Here is a 19,258-nt window from a genome sequence, read left to right as displayed (position 1 = left end):
AAGAATAAAAAATAAAAAGTAATCCATGAACTGTTTTACACAGTGAATCCTTACCTACACCATGGACTATAATTAATAATACAGTTCTAAAAATGTACTTTCAACAACTATAACAAAAAAAAATACCAATTCAGAGTGTTAATAATAGGGTGATATATGGGAATCCTCTAATTTCAGCATGATTGTTCTATAAATGCACAACTCTAATAATGAAATTAAAAGGAAAAATGGTTAAAGTACCTAAGATTGGGAGGGGATGAAACAGTGGTCTGGGAGTGGGAACTACAGTAATTTTTGTCATGAAAGAAAAGAAGGAAGAGAATGAATAGATAGAGAAGAAAGGAGTTTAGCAAGATTCTAAGAGTCTCAAAGAGACATTGGGAAATATAGTTTTGATCAATTACTGTCAATCGATTTTAATGATACATATTAATAAAGAATACAATTCATCCAAGTGTACAATCAATGATATTTGATATAATCACATAGTTGTGTATTAATCACTTCAATCATTATAGAGAATTTTCATTATTTCAATAATACTAATAAACAAAAAGCAAAAAACTCATTCAACTCTCAATCTCTCTATGCTTCCCCTGCTGTATATTGCTGCTATTCATTTTCTGTCAATCTAGTTTGTATTCATAGTTTGTAAAAACAGTCTTAGATATGCAGTAGTACCCATATTCGTATTTTACGTGAGGTCCCATGTTACAGTTTTTAGCTTTCCTTCTAGTAATATATGACCTTAGATGTTCCCTTTCAACCACTATCATACCTAGAATAGTTCTGCTAGTTACAAACACTATTATGTGCTTTCACTATTTCTATTCATTTCCAAAGATTCACAAACAACCTGTTGACCAGTTCTGCACAGATGAATCCTCAGCTTTCCCTTATCTACTCTCATTTTATTTTCTTCTGCCCATATTTAAGTTAATGCCATAAAATTATGTTATATATTTAGTTCATACTAGCACAAACATACAGTATTTGTCCTTTTGTGACTGGCTTGCTTCACTCAGTATAATGTCCTCCAGGTTCATCCATGTTTTCACATGCTTCACTACATCATTTCTTCTTAGAGCTGCATAATATTCCATCATGCATCACACCACAGTTTGTTTATCCATTCATCGACTGATGGACACCTGGGTTGTTTCCATGTTTTGGCAACCATGAATAACATCTCTATGAACATAGGTGTGCAGATGTCTATTGGTGTCACTGCTCTCAGTTCTTCTGGGTATATACTCAGCCTGAATTTCTTTAGAAACTGCCATACAGCCCTCCACAGAGGCTGAACCCTCCATATTCCCACCTACATTCCCACCATGTAAGGCACAGTCTTATATAATTCCACACATTGTTTTTACCTCTAAACCTAGGATATGAAAGAGTATGACACAGAGACACAGAGCTGGCCGCCATGTGTGAACAGCAAAATATAACTAGACAAGATAACTCTAGGTATTTTACAAGGAAAGATTTAAACCTAACAATGTACATCAAATATAAATGACAATTCTTTCAAATTTTGTTTTTATGTATTTTTTAATCACGGATAAACCTGGTTGGACACTCTAAATACCTGTTGAACATTCTGCCTACAGCAGTGGTACTCTCTCTGTTCTGGAGACTACAGATGAGGGAGTTGATGAATGGGGACACATGGTGCTGACATGCCTGTGAGCAGATTGCTAAGAGATGCTCCATCTGCAATGGGACCTATGACAGCAATAATGCCAGAAATTGTAAATCTAAGTAGGACTGCCAACTGTGGAGTGCAGGTGGAAAAGGCTTTATTATGGGCTTCCATGGAATGCGTGCTAAGCACCACTGAAAATATATAAATGTATGATAGAAACAACAAAGCAGAACATATTAAGCCTATGCATATATTCACAGTTAGGACCACAAACTCAGAAAACTAATCATCTAAAGATGAGATCCTTAAAGTTTGAGGTACTTCACAGAAATACTTCACAGATAGATTACATTCACCCCTGTGGAGGGGAGCCTGGATATGCACCTGTGTGGATGGCAGAGCTGACCAACCCACCTGCCCAGGAGCCACCAGCCGCCTGTGTGCACAGACATGGGGCGATGGTGAGTCCATAGTGCAGAGGGTGGCAGGAAATTTGAGCAGCACATGCTGTGAGAAAAACTGATGTATTACCTGACAGAAATTCACAACCACTTCGGGAACAGTAACTGAAATGCAGCAAAGAACTATCAGAGATAAATTGCCTATAAATAAATACATTGAAGAGTGTAGACATGGGTTTGTCACTATGACAATAATAAAAGATTCCCAGTCAATGCTCCCAGATAAATCACTAAGAAGAACAGACCTTGCACAACTTGCAGCTCCTGGGAGCTTGAGATATCCATGAGGATGAATTGTGTGATGATGGCGAGTTGCTCATATCTACTTACATGCTACAGTCTTCCTGGGAGTCAAAGTATAAAATTTTAAAATAACACACACAAAAAATAAAGAATAGTCACAATATCACCAAATAATATGCAATCTTTGACATTAAGAAAAGGCTAACCCAGAAATCAAGATACAGGAAATAAAATGGCAATCTTTAAAAATCAATCAATGCAAATATCATTTTCATCTTGGGCCTGTATACTTCAGCATTCACAGGATAAAATAATCTACGCAAATAAGTGTATTTAATATGAGATCAAGGCCCAGCAACTTTTCATTCAGTCACATTTCCAATATTTATTTAAATACATTTTAAAATTCTGCCTGAACACATGCAGTTATTTTTCTCTCATTTTCTATAATATCAAATGATAAATCAGACAAATTCTCTAAGAAAGCTTCTATATTTGCTAGTGGGTTTGAACACTGCAGAGTGGATAATGATTCTCCTCATGTACTAGGGAACTAGGATGACTTCTGATATTTCCCCATCTATGGCAGAAAGTGTTACAGATTTTTTTTGTAATAAAGTTAATGAATAAAGGATCTTTTGATTTTATTCCAAATGATAACACATATAATTTCCCATCTTTCTTTAATTTTACTTGCTTAATAAGAAATGCAGATAAGTCCTTTCTTTCCTCCTCTATAACAATTTCCATAATAATTATATTTGATTAAGAATCTAATCATTCCATTTTCTTCATGGCAGTGTGGATCCAGGAAGGAAATTTTTAGATTTCTACATGGTAACAGAATAAAAATGATAACAAATACACAAAATGTGAATCCTAAGTTAAATAATGGACTTAATTAATAGTACAATTATAAATATGTGGTATCATCAGTTGTAACAGTGTTCCACATCAATGCAAGTTGTTGGTTGGCTGGTGTATGGAAATCCTGTTTTTCATGCATGATTGTTCTGTATTTTCACAACTATTCTAATAAAAAAGTAATAAAGTGAGAAGTATAAAAGAATATGAGCCTATATTTGTATATAAAAATTTCTCTGCCTCTAATGTAGGTATAATTAGATGAAGAAATAATGCTCCAATTCCAGTATCAAATATGAATTTAATTCCTCTTCATGGTGGAATACCATATATTTGATTCTGACTTACAAAATTTAATAATATTTCCAGGTGTTCTTTACTATCCAAAGGGATACATTCCATTTTATGCATTAGAATTTTATCCAAAACCTTTATTTTTTATCAATGTAATATTCTATATGTCAATTCATGAAGACAATTTACATATACATGGCTATCATCTGAAAACAAGATTTTCTATTTTCCATTTTAGTTTTTATAATTTATTAAATACAATATCATTTGTGTCTCTCTTCCAAAATTTTGAAATGTATGTTTAATTCTATTTCAGGGGTGCCTTGTGAGGGAAAGACTATCATTTGCCTAAGTATCTGGGGTCTTTATTGAAACTTTCCCTCACAACACATTACAACCTCATCTAGCAGCATTATCTAAGGAACCTCCCTTCCCTGAGACATGCAGTTTCTAATGCATGACTGCCTTGTAGTTAATGTTTCCTCTCTTAATAGAGAAGAGACTTGTGGGTCCATACGGAAGAAGCAATCACCAGATTCCATACCTGAATGATGATTCTTCTATCAGAGAAGAAAAGATTCAATGCACCTTGCTGGTCTAGAGATTAAGCAACCAGTGGCTCACAAATTCAAAACCAGAGATTGAGCATGCTTACAGTGAAGGGAGAATCAAGCAAATAAGAGGAGAAAAAGGTGATAACAGCATGAGTAAAGTGTGCATGGCTGAGGACTCAGGTGCAGATCTGCTGGACAAGCAAGGAGAGCACAATTGCTCACTGAATGGAGCCACTGGCACAGACCATGACACAGAAGCATGGCATTAAATTGTCCACAGGATTGCAAGGATATGGGGCTCTGATTCAGAGCCAAAACCATTACTCAGCAAACTGCTAGCTGTTCCATGCTCTGAACATTGCAAATTACAAGAAAATAGACATTTGTCAAAAGACTGAGTGTTCATCTTTGTTTATCAAAAGACACTGCCAAGAATGTGAAAAGATAACCCACCAAAGGTGAGGAAATATTTGAAAATCCCATTTCTGATAAGGAATATAGTTATTTATATAGCTATTCATTGATTTCTTATTATGTGTTCCTTGCAGAACATAAATATACAGGGTAGGGGATAACAGATCAGGGAAGATGCTGTTGATGGCAAATGACTGATTCCTACATCCCCTTTGTCTACTCTCTCCAGAGTGACTGGATTTCAGATCCACCTTTGCTCCCTCCTGGTTACAGGGTGGTTACAGCATCCCCAGGCATTTAGAGACAGGAAAGCCAGGTGTTGGGAAGGCTTTCTTCACCAGGCTATACTGTGGCAGCAAAACCTCCTCCATAAGGCACCCAGAATAATGCCTTTATATCTTATTGGCCAGCACAATATCTAATGGCAACCTCTAGGCACATGGAGGCTCAGAGAGGGGCACATGGCATTTTGTTTTCTTGCTAGGAGCTGGGCTCTGTGAATGGTTAGTAGGTGACTAAGTTCACTGAGGGAGCAGCAGGAGTCAAAAATGTGGTCCCTGTCTTCAAGACTCTTGAAATCTACTAGGGTGACATGATTTATTCTCACCCAAGAGTCGTGTTGATGATAACTTCTTAGCCCAGGAATTCCTTAATCCAAGAAAGAGAAATTAGGCTCCTCAGCAGGCTGAATCACTGACTTTGGCTTTCAGTTTCTGACAGTTCTTTTTCCAGTGTCAACTCTAGATTGAGATCACTTCCCTGCATTCTTGCTAGGACATAGGAAAGTTTTCTGCTATTTGTGAGAACAGAGCATTACTTCAAAATTGTAATTATTTAAGAAATATTAAGTTGTACAAATCCCCATTTGACCAATGGCAAATTATACGCTTCCAAATACTTGTATTAGGCAACACAATCCCAAATTGCTTAATCATGTGACTTCAAGTTGACTCCTCATATTTTGTCCTGGGATTTCTCTCTTTGTGGAATATGCACCTTTAAATTATTTAATAATATTTTATATTTCCCCAGTACGTGTATGCAACTTTGAGTTTGGGCTTGTCTGATGTCAGTTTAAAATAGACAAAGTAAACTCTGGAATATCTTCTTCAATGATTCTTCCATATTTTATATAGGACTATTCTTAAAATTTTAAACTTCAAGAAATTCATAACAATGCTAGCAGGTGGTTAAATATAGCCATGGGGAGAAGAAACAAATTGTGATAAGAAAATCAACACCTAGCATATAACATCCAGTCTTCACAGTGACCGCGTCTATTTCAGGAGCAGGAGGTGAAGGCAATACTGAAGATGTCAGATGTAACAATCAAGAAGGAAGTGTTGAGCATTTTGAAAGTTAACAGAGTACATTTGAGATCAAACAGTTCAAATTCTAAAACACATGTGCAATTGAGTTTCTTTTTGAGATTAGATGAAAGAAAAGTGTTTGGACAGAACATTTTTTGGAGTGATGCTTCCATGTTTACGTTTCATCTGTTACTTTATTATTTAATCTGAAATAAACTTTGAATAAAAATAAATAAAACACATGACACCTCACTGCTGACCTAGAAAAGCATATGTCCAAGCAAGTGTTAGATAAAATTGTCATTTCTGGATTTTTTTCAAGCATTTAACCAGTTCTCTGTGATTACTGTGAATTAACAGTATTAGTATTTCTTATCATTTACAAAGTTAGGTAATCCATTTGGTCACATCCAAGTGTTTATTTAATTCATCACCTACAAAAATAGTGAAGTTGATCTTACGGTAATAGAAAAACATTTCAAATTTATTTGAGAGTTCAGGACTTACTATAGGAATAGAAATATAAATATAACATGTAACAAATTTGACCATAACATTTAATGTTTAAAATGAAAATTATATTTTAATGAAGTTTTCATGTTTCTGATTGGTAAGATAATCCACATTTTTTTCTAGTACTCTGTACAATGTATGAACCAAGTAGAAAAGCCATAGATATAAACACTATGTAAATTTCAGAAAAAGTGCTTTGTTGTTCTTGGCTTTGTCTTTTTTGGGCTATGCTGGAGGATACTTGGAAACACTGGAGAAGAGATACTCAAGAAACTTTGATCATCATTTCTTGGAATGGCCACAGTGGCTCAGAAGCAGAAATCTTGGTAAATGTAAAGATATGGGATCCATTACTAATTTTATAAAAAGTAAGGTGTCCATATTTAAATCCAGGAAAATCTCCCATTTGGTACAACTGGGGTTTACCTGAAGAACAATATTTGGTATAGTGTTGTCAGAAAAGCATTTTCCTTTTCTCAAATTCAGTGTCCACAATTCAATTTCTGAAGACATTAAGAACTTTCCTTCTCATTGAATAGATTACTTGCAAAAACCCAGGTCCCATTCTTTACTTATTACCATGCCCACCTCCCAGTAATGGAGGCCATAAGTGACCTGAGCCCAGGACACAAAACCTGTAGCTGTTATCTCGCAGGGCACTCTTCCAGGGGCTGGTTGCTATGTCCACAACAGACATGCCTCCATTCATCAGAAATGATGAGATGGTTGTGGCACACGTCAAAATCCAAGGTCATATCCACTGTGGAAGGAAAATAAGAAGTTCAGCAAAAGAACAGATCATACTCAAAATTCACTTTTAATGCAAAGGTCTGAGTTAATCACTGAAATTATTTTCTGAATTTTGATTTTTCCTTAAATCAAAACTTTCCTGGGGAAACAAACTTGGGAGACCTTTCCCCACCCCAAACATTAAAGTAAAAAGAAAAACAATTAGAAAATAAATAGAAAATAAGTTCATTCTTTTCACAGATGTTTTGTCCCAAGATATATAACAAAGCACACTCATATTTTAACCCCAAATGCCCCCATGGATTATGTGACACATTGTAACACGCCAGGAATAGGGAAAACATGAGCTGGCTTTTGAGGGTCTGTCAGATCGGCTCTGGCATCCTACTTCATCACTGTTACCCAGGAATATGATCAGAGAACTCATTTTAACCATTTACCTTACTCTTACAAAAATAAGTGAGAGTTAAGCTGTGAAACTGGATCAGGTATTATTTTCTATAACATTAGGTCAGTCAGTGGGGGCAGCACACACTGCAGGATGCAGGGTCAGAGTCTGCAGCTGGACGTAAATCTACAGGAAAAAACACCACCACTGCTTGGGATTCTGAACACTGGGATAAATCCACTCACTCTTGTGGCTGTCTACACTGACTGTGGATTAGTGGGGCTTTTAACATGGCAGGTTCCTGGGGCTCACAGCCAGAGAGCTGGTCATGTTCACTTAGTGCAGGGCCTTGACTCTCAAAGTGTGGCCCAACCAGCAGCCTCAGCAACACCTGGGCTCCTCTCAAAATCCAGATTCTCAGGTCAACCAATTAAAGAATATGAGTCTGCATTTTAACAAGACTTTCAGTAATTTAATGCATATTCAAGTTTGAGATGCCAGGATTAGGCAGTGCTCACCAAGAGAATTATGATAGGAGCCACATGTTATATGTCGATTTTCTAGTTAGACACATTAAGAAATATAAGAAACAGGTGAAATTTATTTAAATGCTATATTTTATTTAACCTACTATTTCCACTATATTGTCATTTCCATGAGGCACTATCCCCAATTCCAGTTCTGAACGGCCATCTGTGGCTATAGGATCGGACAGAATAGGTCTATACAATGACTTAGATATTTCAGTTCCTGTAGAATCTCCAGGTGATCCTAATCTACATTTTGATGTGCCCAGGGGCACAGATGTTTTAGGTGCTAATATTCTGCTAGTGTTTAATGGAAAGTATTTTGCCAGTTGCTTATTCCAGGACCCTTTGTGGGTAGAGAGGCAGGTTGCACAGTTTCCGTACCTTGGAATGTCAGCATCCTTGGGTTCATCTGTAGAACAGCATTCAGGTGGTGTTCCAGTTCCTTGATTTTGGAAACCTGTTTCCCTAGATGACAATTTGTCCTAATGTCATCATTCTGAGAGTCCAATGAGCAGAAAGGACACAAAAAACTCTCCTGGTGGTATCCATCGGCAGGAGTTGATGAAGTGGTGGCAGCAGATGCATACACATTTTAAATATGTGGGTTTCTCAAAATAGGCCTGACAGGACATCTCCCTCCCTCCCTCGTTCCTTCCTTCCTCCCTCCCTCCTTCCTTCCTTATTTCTTTTTTTAATTTTATTTCCCCCCTTGCAGCTTGCTTGCTGTCTGTTCTCTGTGTCCATTCACTGCGCACTCTCCTGTGCTTTTGCTTGTCTCCCTTTTTTGTTGTGTCACCTGGCTGAGTCAGCTCTCTGTGGTGCTTGCGGGCCTGGTGGCCCTCTGCAGCATGCAGGCAAGCCTGCCTTCACAAGGAGGCCAAGGGACATGAACCCAGAGCCTCCCATATGGTAGACAGGAGCCCAACTAACTGAGCCACAGCTGATTCCCCATCTGCTTTCTTTTTGAAAGTGTTCTGCCATGTCTCAGCTGGAGAAAGAATGTGCATAATTCTTTCACATGTCATATAAATGTCTTATAAAATGGAGATTCCATGAAATGACTGAATTGGGGCTATTGTGCATATATCATGTGCATCCCTAGTTCTAGGCAAGAGGGATGCAAATGTAGAGACTTAGGGTTCCAATCTTCTGAACCTGAAAAGCTAGGTTAAACTAAGAACTCAATTTATCTTTCACATTTGAGTTCAAGTGGTGAAAGTTCTAGAGCTGAAATGTCCAATATGGTAGTCACCAGCAACAGGTAGCTATTGATCACCTGCAATGGGACTTGTCTGAACTGAGAACGATGCTGAGTTTAAAGTACACACTGAGTTCAAAGACATAATGAGAAAAAGAATGTAAAGTATCTCACTGTTAATGGCATTAAAAGAATAAAACAAAATTGAGGTACTTTAGCTAAAAGATTAAAAATAGTGTCTGGAGGTCTCAGCCAGCTATCACAAACTACCAAAGTATACAAAGCCTCAAGGAGCAATGTTCTCAAAACCCCAAGGACATTGGGACCACAACACAAACTACAAGATAAATAACTTCAACTATCTAAACTTAAGGACAATTGGAGTACCCCAAATATCCACCAACCACAAACCACTCCTCTGATCTTATTTTCCTCTAAAAATCCTTGCCTGGAAATGCCAAGACAGGATGAAATATGGGTGGCTACCGCATTAGGTGCTCCCCTAATTTCAATTCTAAGACCCCAAATAAATGCTTTTGTTGCCTTGCAGCTTTGTTATTTCTTAGTTGACAAATATTTCAAATTGATTCATGTTGATATAATATTTAAACTATGAAAATTAATTTGACTTTTTTCTTTTTTACTTTCTTTAACGTGGCTATTAGAAAATTTTAAATTAGCATTTTCTTTCTATTGGACAACACTGTCCTGGAGTTAGAGACCCTCCAGGTCCTCCAGGTGGTGTGTACTGACCAGCAAAACCCCATATATTAGTCTGTCAATGGGCTGTTGATGCAAAATACTGGAAATCTGTTGGTTTTTATAAAGGGCATTTATTTGGGGTAAAAGCTTACAGTTACAAGGCAATAAAAAGTCCAGCTTTAGTTGCTTTCTCACAAAGCCAGCTGCCACATGTTGAAGCAAGTTGGCTGGTGATCTCCGTGAGATTTCAGCCTTCCCATTCTGGGCTTCCTCTCAGGCTCAGCTCCTCTGCCTCTTCCTGATTTCAGCTGCAGGCTGGCATAAGGCTTGCATCTTCGGGCTTCCTATATAAGTCTCAGCTGGTCTGTGCTCTTCCTAAGGTCAGCTATAAACTAGCAAGCAAAATAGCTCATCTCTCCCTTGGGCTCCCACTGTTTGAGCTTTCTCCTTTCTGTCACATGGCAGAATAAAAAATGACAGAGCTCTCTCTGTGTCTGTCTGTGTGAGTGTCCATTTATATCAGACCCACCAAGGGGGTGGGGACTCAATCTGTGTCCCCTGTGATGTGCTTGAATTAAAAAGTCCTCAAAGCAATCTTAACAGGTAATCTAATCAAAGGTAACTCAGCTGAATTCAATGCAATCAAAGGGTATCATACCCAGAGTAAAAGATTAATCCACAACCATAATCTTTCTCTTTTTGGGATTCATAAAATAATCTAAAATTGTCACACCCCATAATAGCACCTCAGAGATTGAAGAAGTTCATGAAGAAGTTTGCCCCATCAACTGTCAATAGTACATCCTGTCCTCCTTCCAGTCCCACCATTACTAGTGCAGCAGGATATGATGAAAAAGCTTTTGGTTCACCTATGATCAATCTGAGCTCACCAGTGAGGTTCTTATAATCTTCCTTCTCTTCCAGATAATGATTACTTAAGGACTATTATTTCAGACAATATTGTAAGGAAAGATGCTAGCAGACATCATAGCCAGCTAAGACCACCCTCAAACAGAACCATCCAGTCCCCCTTTCATCACTACCATCTCCATGCAATGCAGTACCTGTTCCTCTGACTAGTGTACATCCCCCAATATGTCCACCTAATATCTCCAGCTCATGGGGGCTGAGGAAGTTCTGGATTTTCCAGCAAATCAACAGGAACTAATTCAACACATGAAGTCCCAGTAGTCATGTTAGTGCTAATCCTAAGAAGAACAGTGACCCACCTGATAATTATGATTTTCCTGTTGTTATAGTGAAAGAGGAATCAGCTGAAGAATCTAGACCTCAAACACCAACCATTCTAGAAGCACACTCATGTTCCTGATCTTAACAAGCAGTCAGGGTTGTTTCAAGAGACTATGCCAACCCATAGGCTCCAGACATCATAGTAGCTCCACCTGAATTTCCCCAGGAAAACTCCTCAAATGAAAATCTGAGTGTTCAGGTGCCTCCCAGAAGTCACAGCTTCATGTTAGAGGGACAAGGAAAGAGAGTGGCCTCAATGATGAGTGGTGAGTGGTGTGCAGTTTGTCAGAATGGAGGGATATCCTGAGCTGTGAAAAGTGTCTCAAAGTAGTTTATCTTGTCATGGGCCCTCAATGACAAATTTTCCGAATGGAGAGTAATTTGTACTTTCTGCTGAGATGTAGCTGAACCTGAATTTTAATATGATTGTGAAGCTACCAGTCATAACTCAGAAAAAAATAAAACAAAGACCTGTTAATTTAACCACCCATAGATAAAAGAAGTGTGAATGGCTACCTTTATTTCTCTTTTGTCATAAAATGAGACTGGCTTTTTCAGAAATATTATAAACTAGTTTAAAATCCAGGAGACTTGTCAACCAGCAATAAAAGGCTACAGGCGTAGCTTAGAGATATTGTGGGATTGGTTCCAGACCACTGTAATAAAACCAATATTGCAATAAATTGAGTCACACAAAAATTTAGGTCTTACCCATCAACCAAAAACTTCTCTATCATCCTCAATTTTCTGGAGAGGTAAAATGAACAAATGGTATCATAAAATTTAATAAGGCAAATTCATGGAATCCCTCAATCTAACATGGACAAAAGCCCTATCTAAATACACACTACATCTAAGATCCATTCATTTTGTATAACATAAATTATCCCCATTTGAATTTGTAAAAGGGACCTATGAATATAAACTATATAAGCCTTGCCACATAAGAGAAAATATACTAACCTATTACTAGGAGCTAATCCAAACCTTAAAGAAGACTGATTCTTTGATAGAACATTCCTTTTACAGTGCTCCCAGGAGACAAAGGCATTTAGAAACACAATATTTACCCTGGTGATTTTGTATATTGGAAAAGACACCTCCACAAAGAGGTACTCCAGTATCACTAGAAAGGACCAGATACTTTTAACTACCCATGTGTAGCTAAACTTGAAATTATTTATTCTTGGACTCATATTTCTCATTTAAAGAAATGTCCCATCCCTGCCTGGAAATCTATATCTACTGGGGACTTAAACCTCAATATTAAAATTATGGGATGAGGTGGAGAAACCATCTGATGTAGACAGCTATCCCAAAACACAGGACCAGGCCTGTATAATTAATACATACTAGTTATGGTAGGCTTATGTCACCCAGAAGGCATAAATGGCATCTGATATGAGCAGCTAAACCAAGAACCAGACCTGATTTTCATCAGACTGAAATAAAATAAATAACACTGACATAACCTTAATTTTTACCCTATTAGTTATCTTATTTGCAGTTTTATTTCTCTCTTACTCCTTTGTACATCAGTCCATCTCTGTCCCTTTTAAACTTCTCATTTCACCCTTACCTTTTCTTCCTTGCCCTTCACCATCCTTTTATCCATGCATACAAAAAGCTGCTGGCCTAGGCAGTCTTATCAAATTGCTGGTCCTATGTTAATTTAGACTCCATAGAGAGGCCAGAGCTATTGCTCAAACCCATAGGCAATTATTTAGTTGGATAAATTTTAGATCTTGGGGAGATTAGATTCATTACATATTACCAAACTTGCTAATTGTACATTTTTATTTTATACTCATGACAATGTCTCTTATTCATTGTCTTATTTCCAGAACAGTTGCAACTACCACCCAAAATGCTCATGTGCCAAGCCCTCAATATAGAAGCTTGCATTCATGAAACATTTCTGTAATGATGAAACTAAGTCTAATTATAATTAATGCCAAAGAGTCACCCTTTAACACCTCCTTGTTGCTCAAAAATGGCCTCTCCTTTAGGCAAACTCTGCAAATAAATTAACTACATTCACCCCTATATGGGGCATGACTCCCAGGGAGGAGTCTCCCCATTGACAAGGGAGTAATGCCAAATGCTGATCAGCAATGCTTTGGGAGAAGGATCCTGATTAAAAGGGGAGAATGTTAAAAGCAATAAAACCAAATAGAGTTTCTCTGACAGGGAAATTTCTAATGGAGTTGGGAGGTCATTCTGGAGTTTATGCACATGCGTGTCTCAGCCAGACATCACAAACTGCCACAGCATGCAAAGCCTCAAGTAACAATGATCCTGTAAACACGAAAGACATCTGAACACCATAAAGAAGCTACAAGGCTACGTGGAACCAACATGCTATAGCAGGCTGTATCTGGGAATCTATGTAAACTATTTCACCAACATGACATGGTTATGTTCACAAGTCTCTGGATTTTTCCATGTTGGTTGAGTCCTGAAACCTCCAAAACTGATGACCAATAACTCATGAGTACTGTCAGCTTCATGCCAAGGAAGTCGATTCCTCACATCCTAATCTAGGACCTAAATCAGCGTGAAGCATCCAGAGAAGCTGTCACATTGAGTCCCTCAAGATTTAGGAATGCTCAAAAAACAAGGGAGGCTGAAACCATGTGTAGCCCAAACTAGTTTATGGAGATTTCCTTTCTTTTTTCTTCTTCTGTTTATATCCATTTTAATGAAGAATTAAAGGATACAATGTGCTAAAGACAGATTTACAAGACTAGCAGTGGGGTAAGATGAATGAGTGAAAGTGTGTTTATATCCTAAATAATTATAAAAATGTGAAATGTAGTATAATTCACTCTTTCCAGTTTAAGCATTTCTATGGCTGCTACCAATAAACACAGTATGTAGCTTAGAAACATAATTACAATTTTCAACCAAGAGAAAGGAACTCAACATAATTTTTAAAAAAGAGATTTAAAAAAAGTGATTCTATTTAATTTGTCTCAGGGTCCCACCTGAACATTGTCATTGAATTGTACTGTCTTTTCCATTTTAGTCATTTCTGGTTCAGCAGTGAGATCTGCCTTCACAGAATTAGAGGGAAATAACCCCAGCCCTGACGGGTTTCATCTTCCTACCAGTTGGGCTCACTGTCATCAAGAACTGCAATAATTTCTCCAGCTTGAAGAGTAAGTGCATTAGCCTCAGCAGCTTCAAGGTCATTTATAGCAAGAACTTTTTGGCCTTCATGTTGGTGGTTTGGTAAGAGATTGGAGGTACTTGGAAACAACTGGAAAGTGGGATTGGCTGTTGCCTCTCTTCCTTAAGGATAACTCTGTGTTTTACTAGGACTTCTTCTTTCTTGATAGTAGCCACTGCCGGGGTCTTTGGCTGCCAGACCTGGTTTGCTTTGACTTCTTCTGCAGCCTGTGAGCCAATGGCAGGAAAGGTGACTTCTTGTTCCTTCAGGGTCTTTATCATTGTTGCTATCAGTCAGCTGTGGGTCATTCTTAAATTCATCTGTCCACTCAACTAAAAAAGCTTTTGATTTTTCACAAACTTTAGGGTGACCCTTAATGAATACATTACTTCACAACCAAAGAGTCTAGAACATACTTCTAAATGAAAAATTTGTCACTGTTTGATACACACATTCCTAGAAGCGTCAAGGCTTGCAGAGCAACATGAAGATCTTTATGGTTGACCCCTCTCATAAAAGGAGCTGGAAGCCAAGCATGGCATTTCTGATGCCTGCGTGGCCCATGAGGAGCCCCAACCATCCCAGGCAAGGGAGGATACGGACAGAGCAGACACCAGCTTGGAAGTCAGACTCCTCCCAGCCCCCCATTTTTCTTTTTTAATATACTTTTTTTTCTAATAAAAGAAACTTAGATTACATAAGTGTTTCACAAAAAAATATAGGGGTGTTGTGGGAAATTAGCTTACCTATTTGTGGCTTCCTGTTATTGTATAAGATGTTCTAAGTTACTTCCTGTTATTGTAAGTTGCCTTATTGTAGATGTTGCAAGTTGCTTCTTGTTATTGTACAAGATGCTCTGAGTTGCCTCCTGTATTGTGAATTACCTTATTGTGGATGTTGCAGGTAGCTTCTTGTAGCCCACAGCTGCTCCATAGCTTTCAAATAAATACATGGGGAAACTAGGGTTGAGGCTCTCAGTTTCAAAAGCTGTGAAGTCCTCTGGTCCTATCTTTGTTTCCTCTCTTGTGTCTTTCTTTCTGTCCTTTTATTTCTTCAGTTCTGCATCACCTTCCCTTCATGCAGACCTACTGCTGAGCTGGTCTCAGCAGAGGGGATTCCTGTATGCCCTACTCCATAGCCCTCCCAGCCCTCCGCTGGTCAAACTCACAAACAGAAGGCACTTTCACCCTCTGCTGTGCCCATCCTCTTCCCAGGGAGGAAGACAGCTGTTCCCCTCTCAGTTGCTACAGTGAGTCATGGGTTTTATCCAGGCTGTTGACCCGAGGGTTAGTGGAGGGTGCCATTCTTGGCCACAGGAGCTACTAACTCATGAGTTTTGTTTCAGCTTCTTCATCTCTCTGAACCTCAACTCCTGAATGATGCACACCTTTCTCCTGGTCTGCAGATCACCAAAGCAGTTTCCTCAGACAGCTTGATCCTCCCTCCATTATTTTTGTGAGAGTTGAGCCCTGCCTACCTATTCTGATGCCATTATCCCAGAAATCAACAAGATTTTTTGTAGATTTCAAATAAAAGATTTTATTCCTTTTCTAAATCTATGCCCAAGTATTTTACCATTTTTCTATAATAAATCACATTATTATTTTTAATTTTACTTTTGGAATTTTCTTTGCTAGAAATTTATTTTTGTATACTAATGTTATACTCTGCAACCCTCCTTAACTCAGGTTTTACTTTTGGTAGTATTTTTAAAAATTAGATAAAGAACTCAGTTAATTAACCTGAAGCACATTTGGAGCACCCTGAATATCAACAATTGAACACTTTATGTAATATTCTTCTTTTTGCTTAAAAACTTTTGCTTGGAGGAACCAAATCAGGATACAATTTGGGTGGGTACAAGAATAGGTGCTCCCTGAATTGCAATTCTAAGACACCAAATAACACCTTTGTTGCTTATAATTTAGTTTGTTACTTCTCTGTTGACATTACCTTGTCTCAGAAAGAGGATCAGAAGAGATCTTCTCGATGACACTGTAGCTGAACTCCCCTCCTATGATTCCCCTGTAGTACTTCCAGACAGCCCTCATCTTCTTATGCCCTTCAAAACTACAATGTAAACTATAATCCATGCTGTGTGGCAACTCTCCAAAATGTGTTCCTCAATTGCAATGATGAAAGAGGTTGTTAATGTGGGGAAAAGTGGGAGGTGTGGGGAGTGGGGCATATGGGAACTCCTTATTTTTTTTTATGTAGCATTTTTATAATCTAAGTATCTTTTTAAAATAAATAAAAAATACATTTTAAAAAACTAAGCCAAATGAAGAAGGATCAGGCATTTCACCTGCTATATTCAACCCCCTGGACAAAGACCATACTGAGGACAGTAATTAAAGATTCCCCAAACACTAATGAATTCTCAGTAGATTTTGGGGAAAAAAATGAATTTTATCACTTAGACTTTTGGGCCTTTACTAATTAATTCACATGACTGCTGGTGAAAGTCATGTCCAAAATTGAATAGTCAAAGCTAATTGGAAAGATTCTTTAAATAACTTTTCAAAATGAAGAGCTACTGAGAAAATGGAAACATTTAAGACAGCAAAAGAAATTCATAAGGATGTACATGAAGTTTATCCCCAAATTATTGATTGGAGTAAAATCCAACAATGTACCCAGAAACTTGATGAACCCATATATGAACATTGTAACAGGTTTTAAAATCTTTCCTAATTCTCAGATCTTGACAATATTAACTACAAAAGCTCTAGTCTTTTTAATTATACTTTTATTAATGATCTTTCAGAAAAATTAAGCACCACTCTAAAACTTAAGCAACTATATTCAGCCACAATGGAATCTAATGATTTAGTAAATCTTATGGATCAATTACATAACACCTTAAAGAGGCTGAAAAAAAAGAAATCCTCCCAAGCTAAAACTGTACAAACACTGTTACAAACCATGAGTTTCAAAATACAGAAGCAAAAAGGCCTTCAATGAATCCTTTAAATTTACACATAAGCACAAGGGTTCATAGTGCCAGGACTTGTAAAAAACCTGGATATTCATTCAAAGAAACTGTCCAAAATCCTAAAATAAATCCTAAAATCCTAAAATAAAATTGTAAAAATCTCAAAAATGGCAGTAAACACTCAAATGCTCTCTTTGGCCTTTCTCTAATTGCTCACTTCACATCTTTAGGTGAAATATATCTGATAATTGGAAACCCGGGTATGTGGGCTTTAATAGATACTGGGATCACCTTCTCTGCTGTAAATCCCACCACCCTCATTAACCCTTCTCTGGAGTAGAGAAACCATTCAAATGGTGGGAGTTCCCAGCAAACCCATGGCCACCTTTGAATCCCTCCCAGTTTTCTTTCAGTTAGGACTTTTATGAGGCACACCTCAATTTTTGTTAATCCCCTTTGCCCAATTCACCTTTTCAGAAGGAGTTTCCTTTGATTATTCCAAGCACACAGATCTTTCTCCCCAAAAGAGGTATATTAATTTGGAATTTCTAGAACTATATTCAACAGACCAAATAAGGAACTATGCCCCATACATATCCCTGTTGTTTCAACGAAATAAAAGTTAAATGCCACCCTCTTTTAGATACTTTTACATTCAATTTATGGTCCATATTACCTGCTATTGCTCAAATTGTCTCTGCCTCACCTATTCTTGCCCCAAACAGCCTCCACCTAGACCTTGAACAAATCCAATGCCTTCTAAAGTTTCCCTTCTCCCAAGACCAAATGTACATTAAGATGACTTTTAGGACTTGAAGGATATTGTAGAAAATAGATTATTAACTTTTCTTTGATGGTTCAACCTTTATATGGCTTGCTTAAACCTGAACAAATTGAGTTCCTTATTTGGGATAAAACTATTCAAAATTCTTTTAAAGGAGTACAAATACTGTTTTCTCAGCACATCTGTTCAGGGACAGCAGAAATACAAATCGCCTTTTCCCCTCTGTACATGAATGAGAAGGGAAAGCCTTAGGTGTCCTTACCTAAAGGCCTGGAGACCCCCACGACCCTCTAGGATGCTACAGCCTGCAATTGATGTCACAGCCCAGGGATTCCCACCCTGCCTGAAGTCCACTGCTGTAACATCGAAACTTCAGAATCAATTTCAGAACTAATTATGGGAGCTCCCTTAACTATTTAGGTCCCTCATTGTGTTGAAATCTTCTTAATTCTCATCACATTCAGCACCTTTAAACAAATAGATTAACTTATTATGAAATCCTCTTACTTTCCCCTCCCAATTTCTCCTTTGTTCAAATTGTCACAACTTTAATAATGCAACTTCGCATTTTTTTGTACAGACACCGTACAGTGCCAATTTTATTTACAAATATTAAAGTACATCAATTCAAGTTCACAAGTTAAGCCTTTGTCACAGCATTGGTTACATCTTGACCTTCTACAGAATTCAGCTGTGCTAGAATGCTGATCTTAGCTAGATCTTAGCACAATTAGATACTTGTTCTTGATAGTCACGTGCTTTGTAAACCCACAGTTCAACAGGACTATATTCTCAGCCAGGTGCTGCATAACAAGAAGAAGGAATTCCTCAGTGTATGACAGGAAATGCTGTAAAGTTGGCATCCAAATTATTTCAGTCAATCAAATTGTCTCCCAAGGCCAATGCTTTTGTTTTAATTTTTTTATTTGGAAATAATTTCAAACTTAGAAAAGTTGCAAACATAATATTACAACTAAAATTCATATAGTCTTTACCTAGATTCAAGTAACCTTAGCATTTTACACCATTTGCTCTACCATTTTCTCAACCTTCCCCTTACCTACAGCATACCGAATTTTTTAAAAACATGAGGGTAGGGTATATACCTCATGACATTTCGCCCAGAAATTCTGTAGTGTGAGTTCTTAAGAAATTGACATTAAAATATTTTATTCAACCTAGCTGAGGGCCTTTGACTCCACCTCTATCTCTCCACCCTCAAGAACTAGTTTGTTGAGTGCCTTCAA

This window comes from Dasypus novemcinctus, chromosome 31 (genome assembly GCF_030445035.2).
Source record: "Dasypus novemcinctus isolate mDasNov1 chromosome 31, mDasNov1.1.hap2, whole genome shotgun sequence".
NCBI classification, from domain to species: domain Eukaryota; kingdom Metazoa; phylum Chordata; class Mammalia; order Cingulata; family Dasypodidae; genus Dasypus; species Dasypus novemcinctus.
The sequence above is the reverse complement of the archived record's forward strand: the minus strand, read 5'-3'. Positions refer to the sequence as shown.